Genomic DNA, 18,383 nt, shown 5'->3' with positions numbered 1-18,383 from the left:
GTGGCACTGTCCCCATCCCCCATCCTTTTGATTTCTCATAGGTAAGAGTAAGCCTGGTGACCTCATTTCTGATTTCCCTTGGGGGAGGAGCATCAGTAGAACACCTGTACAGCCCTGCTGTAGAAGAGGGAGTACCACAAGGTCCCTTAAAGCAATGATGGTGATACTTTTCCCCAGGATCCCTTTTCCAAGTGATAATCCACAGCCGCATATCAGCTCAAATGCTTGGAGGTGTCCTCCTGCCTCAGCATACACCCCTTCCCTTTATAGTACATCACAGGATTCAAACTACAGCAAAGACGGAAGGACAGGGTTCCTTGCTTAGGGATATAATAAACAATTGTTTCCATAGTGATGTCAGGCAGGTGGGGTAGGTACCACAGTGTCCCCAGGGCTTGCTGAACACACATGGGTGGATTCACAACAGGGAAAAACAACCCACACCCCAGTATTTGGAAACTCCAGGGCTGGGTGTCTAGCCCAGTGTCCTGCTGAGTTAGTCAACTAAATATTCCTCCATTTGTCAGGTTTAGCCGTCTGGTAGTTTAGAAGCTGGGCTGAAATGCCTCTGGAACCCACTCACGCTTTTCCTTTTGATACCATAAGAGGCACAAAGCTCCTCTGAATCTCTGACCCATCTTTCCCCTTTTTTCTTTTTTGGAATAGAAAAGAATGCCACTTTAAAACAAAACAAAACATCCTGGGCAAGCTGTGATTAGCAGCCAAAGAAGTGTGAAAAGAATCTAGCATTTTGTTTTCTAGGGAAACAGCCCCAAAGTGGATGTGGATGCCAAAATGAAATGGCTCCTCTGGGATGTCCTTTCACTGGAAGCCTCTAGAGGTCAGCACAGTATAAACAAAGGGTTTCCGAATGCTGAGGCCACACACCCTCCTAACTGGTGCCGCCTCAGAGAGCAACCAGCCAGGGTGGGGCAGGAAGGCAGTTGGCACCCAAGGCACAAGAGACAATGTGATTCTTCAGAGCAGCCTGCTAATCTCTGACTCCAGTTATCGTCTGCCCTGGCTTGCTGGTCTGTCTCTGCAGCTCCCACACCTATGTATCCAACGGTCTGCTGATTGTCAGCTGAAGCAACAGCTGGGATACATCTTGTACTGGGCGGACTCAGCTCAGGACTCTTTCTCCTGCTGGTCAGCCTGGGGGATTTACTACAATGCTACAATGTCTACCCTGCTGCTGGTGTGAGGTTGGAGGCTAGCCTAAATCAGGTCCTGTAGAGCCTGCGGGCGGGCGAGACAGATGGGGAAGGATCAGATGGGAACAGGTGGCTACAAACTGCTAGACACCAGGATGCAAACGTAAGGTGCAGAGCTCCAGGCAGGGATGCCTCAGGTTTCACAGGACATGTCTCCAGTCCTAAAAGGGTGGACTGGAATGCACCCAGGACACAAACATGGAGAAAGGAAAAGTCAAAATATTCCCCAGACTCTCCATTTTAACACCTAGTAGCTTAGCAATTTGACTTGATTCCTTACATTTCAAAACGATGGCTTTTTTATTCCAATGAGCGTAGACTACATGGTATGGTTCCAGAATAGCCTGGTGATTTTCCAGTTCTTTTTCTCATGAATTAAACAGTGCTAAGTGAGTAGATGCTAGCTGTATGTGCCTATTACATACTAAACCATTTAATTTTCTGTTAAAAAAAAAAAATACAGGGTCTGCCGTAGACCAGCCTGGCCTTCGGCTAGCCTTTTAGCCAAGGACCTTGAACACTTGATCTTGACAGCTTGTCCATTGCTGGAATTGTTACAGCCTAAGTTCCTTTTAACTTTGTTCCTTTTCTCACTAGTTTTTGGATAGGTGTGTGTGTGTGTGTGTGTGTGTGTCTGTCTGTCTGTCTGTCTGTCTACTGTCTTTTTCATCAGCTCCCTGGGCCCTTAGCACCGGATGGAATGTTGACAATGTTTCATCTTTGCCTCACCCTTGACCAGATTAGCCTGCTGCTGGACACCATGAAATTGAATACAGTTTCCAATATTCAGACCCTGGCACAGACAAGCAATCAGCTGGAAGAAAGGACTTTGAAAAGGATGCTTAGACCTGGTTTGTGCTGAGAAAACAGCCTGCTTGCCTTCCTCCCGGTCCTCTGACTGGTCCTTCACCAGGACGTGCAGGTTCTTTTACGTGCCTTTCCTCTTGATGAAGGCTTTTACTCCAAATCCCCTGAAACTTTGCACAGCAGAGATCAAACCCCTCAGTCAGACAAAGTAGAGAAGCAGGAAGAAGATTCTGCCCTCCGTCCTTGGTCAGGCTCAGTGGAGTCCAGCACTCACCTATCAGACCTCACAGTGTTCCCAGACTCACCCGGGTGTAGTCCAGCAGGCCTTCTAGCACCTTGGTTCCCCAGTGACAGGAGCACATTTGTGGCTTTAAGCCTTGTGCACAGATAGCGGTAAGGACACCATTTCAAGCCACATTATTTTCACGTTTGAGCTGCATGAGAGGTTCATTGCTGCAGATGCCCAGAAAGGCTGTTGGGACTCAAAACAGCTTTTCTTCCTTCTAGGGCCTTGGGCTTCCTGGTAACTTGCTATGGAAAGTGTGCTTAGTCCCTAACAATGTTTATCTGGCTCCTGAGATGGTGCACAGAGAGAGTAGAACTGGGAAGGCATGCCTAATGAAGAGCCATGGAGATTGGAATATTCTAAGTTCCATAAGGAGGCCAGGTTTTTTTGAGGGGACTGTGTCACAAAGTTGCAAAGGTTTCTTTTCTGGGTCTGACTCTTAATTTCCAAAGAAATTTGGTCCCTTAGATCTTGGTTTCCTCTACTCAGAAAGGTTAAGGGGACACTTGACTAGGACTATAACAGATCCTAAAATCAGAAACATGTACTAGGCATGGTGGACATGCCTATAAAGCTCAACTGCTTAGGAGGCTGAGGCAGGAGGATCACAAGTCAGGGCCACACTGGGCTCTAGAATGAGTAATGAGTTCAGAACCAATCCAGTATGAGTGTAGCTCTGTGGTAATGCAATTGCCTAGCATACAAGAGGCCCTCAGTTCAGTACCTAGCATGGAACAGTTTTGTTGTTGTTGTTGTTGTTTTGTTTTTGGTTTTTCGAGACAGGGTTTCTCTGTGTAGCCCTGGCTGTCCTGGAACTCACTCTATAGACCAGGCTGGCCTTGAACTCAGAAATCCACCTGTCTCTGCCTCCCAAGTGCTGGGATTAAAGGCATGCGCCACCACCGCCTGGCTCAGAATAGTTTTTAAAACAGAGAAAAAACAAAACGCACAAAGAATCAACTTTAGCATGAGTCACCCAAATGGGTGAATTGAGTGCTTCGTGAGATCAGAACTGACTGAAACCCTCGTAACTGGAAGTGACATTCATGTGTCCCTCCCTCTGGTTCTGCAGCAACACTGGGATACAGTGCTAACCTGATCAGGTATGTCCCTGGCAAAGTTAGCCTTGGGTCTAGCTTTCACACCAGAATCACCCCCTCTCCATCAACTTCTCACCCACTTTCCAGATAATAGGCCTCATGGCTGTGAATTCTACATCTGTCCTACCAGCCAGCAGATATTCAGGGAGAAATAAGCTGACCTCTAAGCTGAGTATATAGCAGACCATTTTTTGTCATTATTCCCTAAAGGGTACAATATGTCAGCTATATTGTAATATTTGCGGAATAGAAGGCATTGGTAGAGATGTTCTAAGATACATGGGAACAAGCTCACAGCTTCTATACAAACAGGCATCTGAAGGTTTGTTATTTGCCAGACATTCTCAACAACCCACCCCAAGTCCCAAGGGACAACTGTAATTCAAAGTCCATTGTTTCAGTGTAGGCCATTACTTACCAAAACATGTCGTTCCTATCTCTAAGTGCCCTTAGTTTTCACATTGTGCTTGGACAACAAAAAATTCCTATATGAAAATGACTTTTTTTGGGGTTGGTTTAGTTTTTTTCGAGATAGGGTTTCTCTGTGTAGCCCTGGCTGTCCTGGAATTCACTTTGTAGACTAGACTGGCCTCAAACCCACAGAGGTCTGTCTGTCTCTGCCTCCCAGAGTGCTGGAATTTAAAGGCAGGCATTACCATGCCAGGTGACTCTTACATAGCTGAGAAAAAGACAGAAGGCATGGTGCCATACAAAGCCCAGCTCCAGCTACACTGCTCTCAGGCACACGGGACAGGACAGGAATATAGGGGCTGCTCCTCCAGAGGGTAGCCTGAGCAGTCTCATCCTCAGGACAAATGCGCACCCTCAAAGACTCACATCCAGTTCAGGTGAGAATGACTCCTCCACAGATAGTCAGCAGTGGGAGGAATCCCATTCTGTCACACCTTGGGAAGTAGAAGGCGGTGCCTGGGTACCACCTGGAGAGGGAACTCCTTTTTTTAAAGCTGAGCATGAAAATGGGGAATAGCCACAGTGCGGTATGCCTCAATTTATCCTCCCTCAGTTCCAGAGGAAGCCAGCTCTAGCAGAAGCTGTGGAGAATGGCAGGAAGTTGACAAGCTGAAATGTTCAGGCAGCAGGAGGCTTGCCTCAGACAGTGGCGATGTGCAATAGCCCTGGCCCCAGTGGTAGCCTAGAGTCTGATAACGCTGAGCTTCTCTTAGTATGTGATTAGTAGCCAGGACTGTCTGCTTTCCACAGCTATAGAGCCAAAATGTAAGTGCATCCCCGGCAGAGTCATTATTATTTAAGAGATCGTGAAAGCATGAAGACATGCCCTCTGCCTGTACAGATCTCAGTATTGTGGTTACTTACCGCACTCAGAATACACTTAGGAGACACTCCCAGCTGAGTGTCAGACACCCTAGCCGGCGTGATTAGGGAAATCTTCAGAGTGAGAAGGTTTGCTCACCTCAGTGGCCCTGGTGTTCAAAGAAGGGAAGCTATTCAAGTAAAGGTGGCTCCAGTGGACATCAGGCACCTGTCCAATCCTGTCTCCACGCCAGCACAAACTATAGGAAAGATGAGTTCAAAAGTGCCCCCTCCCTCCATGCATACAACTGGCTATCTCTAAGACTTTCAGGACACAGAGAAGCTGCTTCTAGCTCTTCCTCCCCATCCCTTCCTTAGACACCCCCTCTCAGTAGCCTTCCTCAACTCCCCCTTTTTTCCTTCTAACTACATGTCTAGCAGTATTTTTACTTAATATTTCAAGATTTTGATGTTCCCCCCTTTCATACTTGATATAATTTTAAACTCAATTTTATTTAGTATTATTAGTGTGGATGAGTATGGGTACACATGTGTGAAGACCAGAGGTAACTTTCAGGAGTCTGCATTACTTCTACCTTCCTAACACAAGATCTCGCTTGTTTCTGCTACGATGCATACCCCAGGCTAGCTGGCCCCCACACTTCTAGGTGATTCTCCTGTGTCTTAGTTAGATTTTTCTATTGCTGTGAAGGGACTCCATGACCAAGGCAACTCTTAAAAAAGAAAACGTTTAATTGGGGCTGGCTTGTAGTTCAGATATTCAGTCCATTATCATGGCAGGAATCATAGTGGCATACAGGCAGACGTGGTGCTGGAGAAGGAGCTGAGAGTTTTATAGCTGAATCCGCAGGCAGCAGGAAGAGACAGTATACTACTGAGTCTGGGTTTGAGTTTCTGAGACCTCAAAACCCATCCCTTAGTGACTCACTTCCTCCAACAAAGCCACACCTACACCAGCAAGGCCACACCTGCTAATAGTGCCACTCCCTATAGACCCGGGGGGGCCATTTTTACTCAAACCACTAGATCCAGTCTCCAGCGTCCGTCTCAGTGTAGGAGCGCTGGGATCACAGTGCGAGCCATTGCATTTTTGTGGGGTTTGTGACCATATTCTGGTCACCAGGCCTGCTCGGAAAGCACCTTTACCAGCCAATCCATCTCACTGTGAGCATATTTCTATATATTGTATGATTTTTTTTGGTCATCATAGAAACATGTTTTCTTTTTGTTAAATGGCATTGGGGATTGAGTCGTCAAGAGCAGCCTTCACAATAAAATTTCTCCAAAATAAAACTGGAAGACTTCTCCAGCAGATACGCAACAGAGAAATACAATAAACACGGAAAACAAAGTCCAACTCCAAATGTCCTGACTATAGATTTCAGAAATACTGAAATAGCTAAAATGGAAGGTGATAATCTCAAAAATTTAGAGAAGGAAATCAGTGACTCCATGGAGATTACAAACAAGCAAATTAATTAAATCCAGAACACAAAGAGCAAAGGCAGCAAAATGAATGAGAAAATCAGTAAAATGGAAGAAAAGGCAACATGAAAGAAAATCTGAGTGAGGAAGTGGAGATTTAAGAAAACGAAGCAAACGCAAATATTGAAAATGAGAATTCAATGAACTAAATAAAAAGCACAATGAAGAGTTTACTAATAGGCTCAACCAAGCAGAGAAAAAAAATTACCAAGGCTGATGCCCACACTCAATGAAACAGTCAATAAAGTAAAAGTGAACACGCATGACCACAGCATCTGAGAACACTGGAACGCTATCAGGAGAGCAACCTAAGAACCCATGGAACAGAAGAAGGGGCTAAAGTTAAAAACTAAAGAAATAAGTATCTATTAAAGGAAATAATAATAGAAAATTTCCAAGTCTAGGGAAGGAAATGGACATCCAGACAGGAGAGGCATACATCATCCTAGCTTGACATGATAAAAGTAGAAGGTCTTCTCAACACACTATTGTCGGGATATAAAAAATGTGAAGCACAGAAACACTATTAAAGGATAAAAGGAAACTGTTGACATACCCACAAAGGCAAACATTCCAAGAAAACACCAGGTTTCTTAACAACTCTAAAAGACAAGAAAGTATGGTTTATTTCAAACCATGAAAGTAAGTAACCAGCCGGGCAGTGGTGGCGGACGCCTTTAATCCCAGCACTTGGGAGGCAGAGGCAGGTGGATTTCTGAGTTGGAGGCCAGCCTGGTCTACAGAGTGAGTTCCAGGACAGCCAGGGCTACACAGAGAAACCCTGTCTCAAAAAAAAATAACAACAAAAAAAAAATGCCTCCTTAATATTGGGTTGTACACAAGCCTGTATGGCATCTTCTTAATTAGTGATTGATGGAGCAAGGCCCAGTCCATTGTGGGTGGGACCATCCCTGGGCTGGTGGTCCTGGGTTCTATAAGAAAGCAGGCTGAGCAAGCCATGAGGAGCAAGCCGGTAAGCAGCACTCTTCCATGGCCTCTGCTTCAGCTCCTGCCTCCAGGCTTCTGCCCTGTTTGAGTTGGTGCCCTCAGTGCTTTTAACGATGAACTGTTACATGGAACTGTGAATAAAATAAACCCCTTTCTCCCCAAGCTGCATTTGCCATGGTACCTTATCACAGAAATAGTAACCCTAACTAAGACAGGAAGAAACCAGCAAATTCCTGTTACTAGTAGGAAGAAAGAATTCCTGTTTCTAGTAGAAGAAAGAATCCATGCAACTAGAAAAGAAAAGGTAGTAAGAATTAGTAAATATCTCTCAATAATAGTCTTGGCTTGCCGGGCGGTGGTGGCGCACGCCTTTAATCCCAGCACTTGGGAGGTAGAGGCAGGCGGATTTCTGAGTTCGAGAGTTTGAGGCTAGCCTGGTCTACAGAGTGAGTTCCAGGACAGCCAGGGCTACACAGAGAAACCCTGTCTCGAAAAAACAAAAACAAAACAAAACAAAAAAAAAATAGTCTTGGCTGTTGCCGGGCGGTGGTGGCACATGCCTTTAATCCCAGCACTTGGGAGGCAGGCGAATTTCTGAGTTTGAGGTCAGCCTGGTCTACAGAGTGAGTTCCAGGACAGCCAGAACTACACAGGGAAACCCTGTCTTGAAAAACCAAAGAAAAAAAAGGCTTGGCTGTAAATTACCTCACTCATTAATGGAGAAGCACTGGCTGCTTTGGTTAAAAAAAAAAAAAAAAAAAACTAAACTAGATTTAACTGTGTAGTCACCAAGAAACACACCTCACTGGCAAAGATGCCCACAAAGTATGGTAGTTCATCTATCAAGAAAGTGAAATGAGCTGTGGCAGCTATTCTAGTATCTTACAGATTCAACTTCAAATAAAAGTTACTCAGAAGAGATAAATAAAGAAGGGTACTACATATTAATAAATTTACACAAATTATAAATGTATGACTGCATTGGAGCTCTCAATTTTATAAAACACTAGTAGGCAAAAAAGGAACAGATAGGCCCCAGTACAATCATAACTTCCAAACCCTACTTCTATCTTTAGATAGGTCATCTAAGCTGGAAACCACCTCAGAGTTAAACTAAATTATGGGTCAAATGCACTGAACAGATATCAAATGTTCCATCTGACAGATACAGAATACATATTCTTCTCAGCAACCTGGAGAAAATTCTCTAAAATGAATTGCATTATGAGTCACAAAACTAAACAAAGACAAAGCCATTAAAATAAATTCTTTTATCTTACAAAAATTGTAATGGAAGAAAGCTACAAAGCAATAGCAGAAGAAATTACAGAAACTACATAAATATTTGGAGAATAAAGAATAGACCTTTGAATAAACAGATGTGTGAAGAAATCGGGGAGGAGATTTTAAAATACCTAGAACCTATTAAAAATGGAAGCACAGCTTGCTAGAACCTTTGCAGTACAGAGGATGCAGTTTCAAGAGGGAAATTTATGGCTATAAGAGCTTACATTAAAAAGACCACACATCTCAAATAAATAGCTTTGCTCTGTCCTTCGAGATCTTAAAGGGTGGGGAGAGTGAGAGAAGACAAGAGAGGGAGGGAGGGAGGGAGGGAGAGAGGGAGAGAAAAGAGAGGGAGGGAGGGAGGAAGAAAGGCAAAAATAAGCTAAACCTAAAAGCAAGAGGCATTGGGAAGTAGTGATGAGCAGAGTTAAAAAAAGATCAATGAAATTGATACTAAACGAAGACTAGATAGAAACAGTGGAACAAAAAGGTACTTCTTTGGAAAGACAAATAAGATACAAAGTTCAAAAGTAAACTAATCGAAAGAAAGGGATGACACAGATGAATTAAACTAGAGACGGAAAGGGGAAGTTGCAACCAATTTCAGTGAAATGTAGAGAATCATTAGGGAGTATTTGTTAAACTTCTATTTTAAACTCGATAAGAAATGGGTTAAATTCTAGGCCATATGGTCTATCAAAAGTAAAAAGACAAACAACTTAAACAACTGGAGGGTGATATTTAGAAAACAGTGCCTGCCCTGGCTTGTTCCTGAGCAGCCACTAAGTTCCTGCTGCTCCTCAGCTCTGACCAGGGCTATGGCTAGCGAGATATGCAGGCCCTGACATCCATGAGATGCCAGCATGGGGGATGGCTCTGCCAATCCCCCACGCTGCATCCACAAAGCTCGGCTGAACCCCAGACAATATCTGCCATCCTCGCAGGACCCGGTAGAAATGAGACTCTTAAAGCTTAATGATTATCTAAAGGATTTATATATTTATAAGTCCTCAATCAACAAGATGTCCACACAATTAGAGTTGTTACCCAATATCTAACCTTTTGATAGAAGTTGCTACCCAGGACAGCTTTTGACCCAGCTGTGGTTCTCTGCCTCCTTCTTCTCCTCCCCTTCCTCTATTTCTCCCCTCCCCTTCCTCTATTTCTCCCCTCCCCTTCCTCTATTTCTCCCCTCCCCTTCCTCTCTTTCTCTCCCAGCTCCACCTCCTCTTCTACTGCCTAATCACGGAGCTCCACTGCGAATACAATGTAGCAGAGTAAGTATCCTGCTACAAACAACTTCATACAAACAGGGAGAATGTAGTAGAAATTAAAAGTCTATCCACATAGAGAAACCCAGGACTAGATAGAGCTACTTCTGAAGTCTACCAAACCTTTAAGGAAGAGTTAACACCAATGCTCTACAAAGTAACAAGTGAAACAGCACTACCAGACAGTCTGTGAAGTGAGAAACACTCTTCCCCAAACTGGACAAGGCTACATTACATGAAAATTTCCCAGATGAGCACAGATGTAAGAATCTCTTCAGTCGAAAAGAAAAAAGAAAAAAAGAAAAAAAGAAAGAAAGAAAAGAAAAAAAAGGAAAAGAATTTCTTCAGTAAGGTAGTTAGAAAAATAATTATTCTTCTGTTTGATTGCTCCTGTGTACATGAAGACATTAAAAGGATTATATATCATGAGCAGGTTGGTTTCCTCTGAAGAATGTGAGGCTTCAACATCAATGAGTCAATAAATAAACTTAAGGACATAGTCACATGATCAACTCAATAGATGCAGGAAGGTTTCTGACAACGTGGAACATGATCAGAAACTAGAAAGATAAGGAAGAGACTTAACAAAAGCTCACAGCTTCAGCTGACATCACATGAAACATTAAAAGCTGGAAGGGTTTCCTCTGAAATTATACAAGTGTACCCCTCTCTCTCCTCACAGTTAGTATCATTCTCAAAACTGTACCTAGCGCATAGAGACAAGAGGAAGAAATAGAAGGCAACAGGAAAGTGAAAACCAATGCATCCCATATGCAGATGACATGAGTCTATACTTAAGAAGATTCACCAGGCCGGGCAGTGGTGGGGCACGCCTTTAATCCCAGCACTTGGGAGGCAGAGACAGGTGGATTTCTGAGTTCAAGGCCAGCCTGGTCTACAGAGTGAGTTCCAGAACAGTCAGGGCTATACAGAGAAACCCTTTCTCGAAAAACCAAAAAAAAAAAAAAAAAAAAAAAAAGAAGAAGAAAAAGAAGAAGAAGACTCACCAGAAAACAGAAAACTCATATACCCAATACACCCTTTGGAGGAATGTAACAGAATACAAAATTGTAACAGAAGAACCAGCAGTGGGGAAACAAAGTGGCTCGCTGAGCTAGTGTTGGCCTCTAAGCCAGACAACCTATGTTCACCTCTTGGGATGAGATGGTGGAAGGAGAAAGATAATCTCTATTAATTGTCCTCTGGCCCTCCATGCATTCTGTGGCATGCACATTTACACACTACAGTGCACGTTTATGTGTGTGTGTGTGTGACACGCACGCACACACACACACACACATACATGTGAAAAATAAATAAATAAATAAATAAATAAATCCTTTTCTTAAGTAGCTTTCCTGTATCACCAATAGTGGAAGCAAGGAATCAGGGTCGGGGGGAATCCCACTCACAGTGTCTTAAAAGTAAAATATCTGGGAATAAATTTAACCTACAAGGTACAAGACCCTTACAATGAAAACTTTAAGACACTGAAGAAATAACTGAAGATACTAGAAGATGTAAAAATCTTTCATACACTTAGACTGGCAGAACTAATGTCAATATTATTATATTAGTAAAAGAAATCTATATATTTAACACAACGCCCATCAAAACTCCAACCGCATTCTTCACAAAAGTAGAAATGACAATCCAAGTTCATCTGGTAGCACAGAAGACCCCAAATAACTGAAGCAATCCTAAACAGAAGCATAAATACTTGATCTCAAATTATACTAAAGAGCCATAGGAACCACAATAGCATACCCGACACACACAGAAGTAGACTAACAGAACAGAATAGAGGATTCAGAAAGAAACCACAAAACAGAGACTAAATCTAAACCTGGCACAAGAAAACACACTTGTGGGTAGAATAGGTGACTCAGAAACGAATCACAATGCATACAATAAACCAAACACCTAGCTTTCCATCAAGATGTCCGAAGCATACACTGGAGGAAGGATAGGCTCTTCAACAAATTGTGCTGAGCAAACTGAAGGTCACAGCAAGAAGAACGCCACTGGATGCCTAGTGCTCATCCAGTGCAAGACCAGGTCAGGATGATGACAGACATTAATGTAAGACCAGAGATGCTTGAAACTGGGAGAAGAAATCGAAGAGAACACTTTAAGATACAGGCATGGGCAAGCGTTTTCTGAAATGGATTCAAATAGCCCAGGAAATAATCCCCCAAACGGACAGATAGGATTACACGAAGTTAGAAAGTTCCTGTGGGAAAAAAAAAACATGTTAAAAGCCAGGCGGTGGTGGTACATGCCTTTAATCCCAGCACTTGGGAGGCAGAGGCAGGCGGATTTCTGAGTTCGAGGCCAGCCTGGTCTACAGGGTAAGTTCCAGGACAGCCAGGACTATACAGCGAAACCCTGTCTCGAGAAACAAAAACAAAAAAAAGTTCCTGTGCAGTAAAATCTCAAGAAATAATCAGCAAAATAGAGAGATGATGCTATGGGAGAAAAACCTTTACTCATGATACATCAGACAAAGGAGTCATATTTACAGTATATAAAGAACTAAAAAATAATAATAATTAAATATCCCTCAACCCTACACAAAGAGCTACAAGCAAATAAGGAATGCTAAGAATAGGAAACGCAGTCTTCCTCAGGGAAAAGCACACTAATTGTTTATCCAATATCAAATGGTCAGCCCTGAAAATATATGTCTAAGTAACATTATATAGACTGAGCAGAGTGTGTTTACAAATTTAGAAATATATATGTGTATATGTATATATATATATGCAACAACAGTTAATGAAACAAGAAAGCCCTGAATTTGAAAGAGAGCAAGGAGGGCTATACAGAAGGGTTGGGAGGGAGAAAGGGGAAGTGAGAAATTATGTAATTATAATATAATCCCCCAAAACAAAATAAATAATGTTTTTAAAAAATTAAATCCAAAAATTTTAATCAATAAGACGATTCTCAAAATGAGAAACCCAAATGGCCAATAAATATAGAAGGAAAGTGTTCACCACCTTTAGCCAGCAGGAAAATGCACGTCTGACCCCAGTCACAATGACTGACAGCAAATCCAAGGGCAGCCAAGACTGTTGGAACGTGGGGAAGAGCAGCCTGTGTTCACTGATGAGTTTTATATTCATCATAGGAGTATAAAATGATGCTGTTACTGTGTAAGTCAGTGTGGAAGTTCCTAAAGTACTAAAACATAGAAGGCCACGAATATGCTCTTGGGATTCTAAGCCAACAGACCGCAAATGTACACTTGTGTTTATTGCTGCGGTATAGACAATAGCTAAGAAACAAGCCTAAACATCCATTAACAGATGAAGGGGTCTAAAAAAACATGTGGAGATAAGCAAACAAAATAAGCCAGATTCAGAACAAAGCTATCTTTTCTTTTATATGCAGAATTTAGGGGTGCACGCATGTGGGTTCGTGTGTGCATTTGAGTGTGTGTGTGTGTCCGCATGCGTGTGAATGAGTGATGAAAGTAGAAAGAGGACTTGTGGGAAAGATGAGATCTTAAGGGAAGAAAGATGTAATGACCCGTTCTGCCCCATGTTTGGGGGTCACTATGCCCCGGCCTGAGCTGCTGCTCCAGTCCGCGGGTCAGAGTCTAGCAAGAGAGAGAGTGGGGATAGAGGGGCAAGAGACGTGAAGAATGAAGACAAGACAGGGAGTCTGATCAAATCTCTCTTTAGTGAAAGGAAATCCTGGGTATTTGTATACTTTACCACATGCCTTGCTCTCGTGGACAAGCAGGGGAACACAGCTGAAGGCACTATGCCACGTGCCTTGCAGTGTGGATACCATGTGCGCCTTGCAGATGGCTACACTAAACAGCAAAACAAGAAACGGGAGAAAAACAAGATGTTTATCAGAGTGTGCTCAGCTGTTGCAGGCTGTTGAAAACAAGTCTCTTGTCAGGGTATATGGCTCAAGATGGCTGCAAAGATGATAGCCACTTTCGGCTAGGAGTCGGCTCCCAACAGAAAAATGGGGAGAGGAAAGACTTTTGGGAGGAAGAGGACCAACAAGGGGCAGAGGAGGATTAAGACAGAGTAAGATAACATCTATTTGTGAGATGCTAAAATGAACCTATTGTTTATGTTAGCTTAAAAAAAAATTAAAAGTCAAGAAACACCTGAGCATGTGCCTGAAATCCCTGCATGCTGCTTGTTGAACCAGGAGGGCTGAGAGGCTAGCCTAGGTTAGTTATTTAAAGAACATACAACCAGCCTGGACTGTGTGGTGAGATACTCGAGAGAGGGGGTAGGGAAATGGAGGAGAAGCAGGAGTAAGGGGGGGGGATAAAAAGGGAAAGAAGATTCTTCACCATGCTGTCAGCTGACTTGTGCAGGGCAGTTTCTAGCAGAGGTTGGAGGCACCCAGGACAACCATATTACTAGCCCTTCCCTGTACTCTGCAATGGAAATGTGTGAGAGGGAAAGAATGATGACGTCATAATCCAACCACCACATGTCTTTGGTGGTGGGGAGAGTGAACCAGAGCCGGGCAGAGGATCTGATCTCTCTGAGTCTTGGCTTCTTGGAGATCCCTGATCCAAATGCTTCCCAAATATTCTAGGGGTGATCCTCAGGCACCAATCCATACATGTTCTAGGACTCCTATTTGGGGCACCTAGCCCCTCCATCTCTACTACTGGTGCAAGACCCTAGACGGCATCTGGGTCACCAGTGTCCACAGACATCATCTTTGCTCGAGGCAGGCGGTATGAGGCAGTGAATCTTGATGTATGGTCCAGGCTGCTCTTGGCAGTGACCAGAGTGTCAATATCAGGGAAGGTGACATCTTAACGATAGCTCTTTCAGACAGTCTTTCTTCCAGTCTCTCATAAAGGGACATGAGTCACTCAGACATCTCTGTGTGATTGATATGCAGAGTCATCTTCTTATCCAGCCATGTCACTGGGGCCATGAACCCAGTATGTGAGCCTAGTGTGCTGCCCCGCCCCTTCTGCAAACAGGCTCCTGGCCAGTCTACCTCCTGACCCAGCTTCCTGGAATGCACAAAGGCCATAGGTTTAATTCCAAGCACCACACAAACAAATGAGTCATGTTCTATATCAGAAATGGGATAAACGGAGGCTGTAGTCTGCCTGAAATGTGCCTGGCTATGTTCGGACTCTGGCTTAACTAGCTTTTCTATTGATGTGATAAAACACCATGGCCAAAAGCAACTGGGGGGGACGGTTATTTTATCTTATACCTCATAACTTCACCATCAAAGAAAGTCAGGGCAGCATCCTGGAGGCAGGAGGTGATACAGAGGTCATACAGAGGTCAAGGAGTCATGCCACTTACTGGCTTTCTCTTCCTCTTTCTCTCTTTCTTTCTTTCTTTCTTTCTTTCTTTCTTTCTTTCTTTCTCTCGTCTTTTTTTTGTTTTGTTTTGGTTTGGTTTTGGTTTTTCGAGACAGGGTTTCTCTGTGTAGCCCTGGCTGTCCTGGAACTCACTCTATAGACCAGGCTGGCCTTGAACTCAGAAATCTACCTGCCTCTGCCTCCCAAGTGCTGGGATTAAAGGTGTTCCGCCTGCTTTGTTACAGCACCTAGGGTCACCTGCCCAGGAATGGTACCACCTACAGTGAGTTAGGCCCTCCTAAATCTATCTTTAAGTAAAACAATATCCCACAGACTTGCCTACAGGCCAATCTGATTGAGGCCTTTTCTCAATTAAGATTCTCTCTTCCCAGATATGTCTATTATTTGTGTCAAGGTGTCAAAAACCAACCAACATAGACATCAAGGTGCTGAGTAGAAGCCTTAACCAGGGCAGAGGTAGGCTAAGGTCCCAGGTGACACAGTGTACCGCCCCATACAGGAAATTTTTCACTGCAGATGCTGAGGGTCAAGTGACTCTTCCAACAGAGTTGGACATTACAAGATGATTTAACTCCGGCCAACAAAAGCTTGGGCCACTAATCAATACTATGAACCACCAGCAAGTCACAAACATTAAGGCTCTTCAGATCTACTTGGAAAATATTTACATCGTCTAGGTTTTGAGAAATCACTCAGGGTCCCGCACATTTCCACATACTTGGAGAAACCAGACCGCTCTCCAGATTCACCATGCCACTCACTACATCAGCAAGATCCAAGACCACTGAGTTCAGGTCTGGGCGAAACGCCCTCCTGACTCTGACAGGTCCTGTTTCACAAAAGACAGTCCTTATAAAGATACCACAGTTGTCTTCACTGATACCTTCAGGCTTGAGGTGTAAAAGGCACCCCTCTGAGGTAACCTACACCATGGTAGAACTGACAGAAGCCAGGTCTGCCTGACTCTAAAGCCTGGCCCCTGGTCACAGGATTCTGCTTTTCTGAGATATGGGGAACAATAACACCACATCTCTTTGGCAGCAGGACACAAAAGTATCGCAAGGGACAGAGAGCCTGTGATTGGATCAAAGCTTCACACACTGTTGGTGGGATCACCGCACAAAGCAACTTGAGTAGCATCCAGAAGCACACTGCACCATCCAAGTGAGTCACAGGGCATTCAGTTTTCATCTGTGTGTTATATATCCGTCCCGCCGGAGCACGCACTGCATGAAGCAAGTATTGTATCCTATTAGCCTGTCATCACAGGGCTTAGTACAGCACCTGCTTTTAAGAAACCTTTATGGAATGAATTAGTGAATGAGTGAATGACTGCATTTCAATACTTTCTCCCTGCGGATATGTGGAACCTGCTCTGCTCCTACTCATCCATGAGAAGCAAGCACCAAAAGTCAGACAACCCCAGCCACCGACTCCGCACACCTCTGCTTTGCACTCCAGGCCTCCAGTTGTTCAGCCTCACAGATTCTCAGGAGCATCAGGGAACAGGAGATAATAGCACAGACTGGTGTGCTCCACCCCACGCCCCCTGTGTGATCATCCAGGACAGAAGCTAAGCAGATGGGAACATCCAAAAGCTGAGTTGCCTTCCACTCATCCTGGCTGGTGGCCTCGCTCCTGCTCTCCGCCTCAGAGGAGAATCCAAGCAGGCACAAAAACACCTGCTGTCTGGAGCTGCTTGCAATAGCTGCCAGGCTGCCAACTCATGTGCACTCAGAGAAGACTCAGAAGCTGCCATTGAGGCTGGGGGCCTTGGTGCCTTCCAAGCAGTAGTAAGGGGCAGGGAGGTGCCACCACTTAAAGTTGCCTACGTTTCTATGATCATATCCCATCTCCTAGCCACCTGCCCTCAGATTCACAGGAACCACGAGTCCCCAGCCCTCTTTCCAAACACTCCCTTTTCCCAGAGTCCCCAAGAAGCCTTGCTATCTGCCATCAGGTCCCACGACTTCATGATTGTCAAGGGGTGTTTTGGATTCACGAAGAGCTCACAGGGCCACCCCTCAGCTCTGTTGGCACTACTAGCCTTGGAAGCCTCTCTCTGCAGGACCGTGTGTTCCTCAATGCCATTCGTCTTCTCTCTGTGCTTACTTAGTCCTAACAGGAACTCCTTCCCAGCATCTAGTCTTTTCTCTCCCTTTGCAGTGCTGCTCAGAGACACTTTCCCCTTGCTAACTCGCAGACCTGTTCTGTCCCAGTGATTGACTGATCAGCAGGCCTAGTTTCCAAGGCACAGTCACCTCCAGCTATACAGTTGACCACACAGACACCACAGATGGCCTTTCCAAACTGTTTCCAAGATGGGAATGAGAAATTGGATTTGAGAAAACTTCCAAAGAGCTCAGGACACCTTCCCCACTGGGTGCAGGAGCAGGTTCTAACCAGGACCTCGTTCTGTTTCTAGATACCAGCTTGCAGTCAGAGTCAACATCAGGAGGCCTTCATTCAGTGCAGTGTACTATAAAGACATGCCTGGAACAAATGTCCAAGATGGGTTTTTGAGCCTAGAGTGATAAAGAGAATCAAATTCATTTTCTTGTCAGTCAACAAAATCTTTGACCTGACTGAGAATGCTGACATGAGTAGTGGTCTCCAATGAGGAGAAATCACTCGGTTGAGTTCCTAACAGATGCCAAACGGTAAGATTGCAGTCTCTGGCAAAGAAGGGCACTGTCTGTCACAAACAATGGAGGTGGCCTTGGCATAGTTTCAAATGAATTGAGAGCAGCAGATGCCAGCGTGTCCCTTTTGGGTGCTGCTGAATCCAGGGAGCAGTCTGGATTTGAATTAGGGACAATGAACAGCAAAAGGGCTGTAGCTGTCTCTGTGGGAACTGGTCATAAGCTAGGACACACTTAGCTCTGGCTGGCTGCATACTTAGGGACAATATGATTGCTAAAGGTGGTAGAATGGGGAACAAAGGCCAGCACATGGCTGCAGTAATGGCCAGATGGTCATGTGGCCTAATGGGCTGGGCCTTCTCTCTCATGTGTCTAGCCAACCCTAGACTGCTAGGCCCTGGCCAGTAGCACTCCAGGGAGTTACATCATAAAGCTGGATAGTTCAAACAAAGCAGAAGGACTGTACCTCTGCCAGAGTTGTGAGCCTGATTTTATTCCATAGCCTGTAGGTCCTTGTCCATTAGTCAACCCTGACCACACAGGAGATGGCAGAACAGCACATCTACCAGGTGAATGTACACTTTGAAGAGGCACAGAACAAAGGATAAAGTCCTGTAGTAAGTTGTAGGGTACCAAGTCAGTCTGTATCCCTAGGCCTCAGACTGTACACAAGTAATTTACAATAAGTAACTGTTGTGTGACAAAATTTTTCCTGGGG

Source organism: Grammomys surdaster, unplaced genomic scaffold, assembly GCF_004785775.1.
Source record: "Grammomys surdaster isolate TR1022 unplaced genomic scaffold, NIH_TR_1.0 126197, whole genome shotgun sequence".
Classification (NCBI taxonomy): Eukaryota; Metazoa; Chordata; class Mammalia; order Rodentia; family Muridae; genus Grammomys; species Grammomys surdaster.
Note: the sequence above shows the minus strand (reverse complement) of the source record.